Source organism: Peromyscus californicus, unplaced genomic scaffold (genome assembly GCF_007827085.1).
Source record: "Peromyscus californicus insignis strain IS unplaced genomic scaffold, ASM782708v3 Scaffold_22__1_contigs__length_63687245, whole genome shotgun sequence".
NCBI lineage: Eukaryota > Metazoa > Chordata > Mammalia > Rodentia > Cricetidae > Peromyscus > Peromyscus californicus.
In genome coordinates this window covers 51923493-51927797 of record NW_026294525.1, presented here as the reverse complement: position 1 = coordinate 51927797, position 4305 = coordinate 51923493, and the positions used below count along the sequence as shown (strand labels likewise).

Here is a 4305-nt window from a genome sequence, read left to right as displayed (position 1 = left end):
CTTTAAGGGAGAATTGTGTGTAGAAGTCTTCTGGAATGAATTGAGAGACTTAAGTTTTATAAAAAAAAAACTATTTCAGTAACAATATCAAATGGAATAATTTGCATTGCAGTAAAATAATTCTCAAAGACTTTGAAGTATAAATTTAAAAAATGCCACAAAAATGTTAGATGAGGAATCATGATAGACCAACCAGAGTAGTGATAATATGCTACAGAACATGAATAATGAACAATAAAGATATAAGTAAAGAAAAGACATATGTAAACTTGTATTAGATCAATATAGAATGTACCTATATTGATGTTAGTGACAGTCAAGTGATTCATAAATTAGAAATTGCAAAAGAGGAATAGAAACTCTAAAAAAAAATCTGTATAGTTTTAAGTGTTCTTGAACATCCAGATGTAGATTTGCAAATATTAATTAGGCAGGACATATTGTCTGTCAAATAAAAATAATGGCTGAAGATAAGTTTGCAAATGAAATTTTCCACAGATTTTATACAGAGTAATGATAGGATAAGGAGGAGCCCATAAATAAGACAGAAATCATAGCTTCCATAGATCACTTTAGTAATACCAGAAAATCCAAAGGGATGAAAATAGAATTAATGTGTATCCAAACAAGATAAGTAATATGCAGAAGTTAATTATCATGGAAAAGTTTATTTAAAAAACAGTGTTAAAATAGGTTAGGGGAAGTATAATGAGTGATATTTTGCTGGGGAGTTGATGGAAAAATTGAAATGGTTTGTGAGAAAACAGTGCAAAGAAATGAAATATAACTTTAGAGATTGCTTTCCAAAACACAATGTGGAGCATTCAAGAACTATAAAAATGAGTCAATCCATTTCTTTATACTGACTTACAGGAATGTGTGCATTTTCCATAAGAACAACTGTATTTAATTTCCAGTGTTTGAAAGCAAATATCATAAGTAATTCACAATCAGCAACTTTCATTTCACCAATTGAAAATCATTCCCAAAGACTGTATACTAGAAGAATAGGTCAACAAATATATACTAATAGCATACATCCAATGTTATGGTTCTATTCAATATTTACTATATTCTAGAATTTTACTGCATTTGAATCTCACCTCACATCAGCAATTGCATTCAAATTTAAGCAAATTGCTAGCAGCTGTGGAAATGTAAACTAATAAAGTTTAATTGGAAGAATCTATGCTATTTCTGAGGCTGGAATGTACAGATAAGATAATTCTATACTTTGAATAATGCTTGGATGTTTTGTTAAAAATATTTAAATTATGTTGTTACTTTTAATATAATAGATATAATTAGGTGACATGATGCTTTAGCATTTTACCAAGCTCTCTCTCTCTCTCTCTCTCTCTCTCTCTCTCTCTCTCTCTCTCTCTCACACACACACACACACACACACACACATACACACACACACACACACACACACACACACACACACACACACACACACCACACACATGATAATGTATTTGAATCACGGACACATGCCTATATATTGACCTACAAATAATATATATGTGTGTATAAAACAAATCTAAAAGCACTTAGATTAAAATTTCCTAAACTAGCATAATTCTATCTATGTCTTAAATACCTTAAATAAATTGCCATTATATACACAAATAAGTGTAGCTTTCACCCCTTATGAAAGAAGTTTCTTTTCCAAGTTCATGGCGATCAGATCAGAAAGGTAAGATTGATCAAATTACATTGGTCAAATATCTGTCAGATGCCTGCCCCCAATTAATATATTTACAATATAACATTTGTACTTAAGTCTCAGGGAACATCTTGAAAGAGGGGTTGTAGTGGGTAGTTGTTTTCACCATGCCCTGAAACACCTACCCTAGTGAGGCAACAGGTAACTGTTATACCTGTCTATGACCTTGAAGTACATGCCCTTGGGACATGACTGCTCAGGACCCTTAAGTCCTAGGATGCGCATATGTTGCATTCTCTTCACTACCTCATGGTTTTGGATCCTGGGACAGACTAAGGCAGATATCACCAGAGAACAGCATTGGACTATTCCTCACCCCTTCAGGATCCTGTGACAAATTCTTCTATATTGTCTTGTGAGTCTCCTTTCCCAAATAAATTTCTTTTGGCCATTAAACAGACTCAGTGGATTGCTAGCAATCTGATTCCATAGGAGAGAGGTTGCTTAGCAGTTAAGAGCACTGACTGATGTTTCAGAGTAATCAGGTTCAATTCCCAGCTTGTCTGGACTTCAATCACACCAGGTTAAAAGATAAATAAATAAATATAAAGGAAAAAGGAACACATGACCCTTCTCCTTTTCGTGCCTGGCTAGCTCAGTTGGTAGAGCATGAAACTCCTAATCTCAGGGTAGTGGGTTCATGCCCCATGTTGGGTGCCAGATAATGAAATTATATCATTAGAAATCCATGGAGTCTGCTTAATGGGCAAAGAAATTTACTTGGGAAAGGAAACTCAGAAGGAAAAAGAGAGAGATTTGTCACAGGATCCTGGAAGGGTGAAGCATGGACCAACACTGTTCTCTGGTGATATCTGCCTTGGTCTGTCCCAGCATCCAAAACCAAAAGGTAGTGAAGAGAGAGCTGTACATGTGCATCCCAGGTCTTAAGGGTCCTGAAGGGCCATTCCCCAGAGGTATGTACTTGAAGGTCATAGGCAGGTGTAACAGTTACCTGCTATCTCACTAGGGGTGGTGCTTCAGGGCATGGTGAAAACAGCTATCCAGTACAAGGAGGTGGAAAAAAGAACTAGGGTAGGAAGAGGGAATGAATATGATCACAATATATTAAATGAATTTTACAAAGAATTAACATGAATATTATATTATTTTAAAAATCATTCATGTTAGTATTAGGAGACAGACATTTAAAGCTTTTAAACTAATCATGCAATTGAGGACAATAGATGTGATTCATATTATGGGATTTTATACCATATTTGAATTCTGCCTCAAGAGTTATCTGTATTTTTGTTGTTCAATGCATAAATTTAGAATGGGATGATGGTATAATGATAAGCATATCTGCATTCCAATATAAAACTTTATTTATATACACATGTTTAGAAAATCAAAACCCTTTATTATTTGCAGCTTTTTGAAGTATCGGTTACCTGTTTTCAATTACAGTCTCAAAAAAGTAAATTGAACACTTCAGGAATAGCGCATGTATGTGCATAGTTAGCCGTGCCAGTACCATGATGTCATCTTCTGCTATCCAGCTTGCTACCTTACAACATGAAATCAATTGTGTATTATCCAGCACCTTCACACTTAGTACCTCACCTCACCCACTTATTGGTCAAGTAATAGCCATCTCAGTTATGAAATGAGCCCTGATGGATCACAGTGCTAAAGTTCAAGTGAATTTAGTTTACTTAGCAAAGGTAAAATCAATAACTTTCTTGAGAAAGATCACATTAGCAATCTTTTCAAAAGTAAACTATGATGTTTCTTTATAATTTTTTCCTTTACTACTCATTACTATTGATAATCTCTTGCTCAGCTTATTTATAAACTGAACTTTAGCAGAAGTATGTATGTGTAGGTGAAAAGATAATGTGAGAAACTCTCTGTAATTTCATGAAATCACCTATGGTCTCAAAGGCTGTCCAGCAGGAATAGGGACTCCCTATCTGTGGACTACATTACCCTTTCTGTCTCTAGAATATTACCTGTAAAAGAATGTGAAAGCAACAGTTTCCAAAAGAATAAACTGTGAATGTAAATTAATATTGATAAAGAGTAGTAGTTTTTTCTTTTTAAGCATTTATCTTTATGACTCAAAATTAGTAATGTACATAGTTACTAAAAAGCTTCAAATTGTTTAATTATTAATCTGCAAAATACAGTACTCCTAATGCATGATATTGCCATGGTAATATAATCTAGAGTGTAGACAGACATAAACTATGAAAAGTTGGGTTCTGATGTATTGTAAGGTGATTAAAGTATAGACAAAAAGCATAATTTGTATTTTTAATTTTTCATGTGTATAGATTTTTCTGGGAATGTATTACTCTCTACCACTTGTATGCCTTGTGTCCTTGGAGGTCATGAGAGAGTCTATCATATTCCTTGGACATGTGTCCTCCATGCTGCGGTTTCAAACAGTTGTGAATGAGAAGAAAATTAAGTGCTAGTGATTGAACTGTGGTCCTCTGTGTGCACAAAAGTGCCTCCCTGAATACACAGGAGCAGGCAGGTACACTCAGCTCTGGGAACAGTGGCAGGAAAGAAGAACATCTAGCAATACCAGCTCAGGGAGAACAGACATTTCCCAGTCTCCTGATCTC

General features: G+C 34.6%; 1 non-coding gene across 1 annotated transcript; it reads left to right on the top strand.

Moving 5' to 3' along the window:
* Positions 1-2316: 2316 nt before the first annotated feature.
* Trnar-ccu (transfer RNA arginine (anticodon CCU)) lies at positions 2317-2389 on the top strand. The gene has a single exon. It is a non-coding gene; the product is annotated as a tRNA-Arg (tRNA).
* The last annotated feature ends 1916 nt before the right edge of the window (positions 2390-4305 follow it).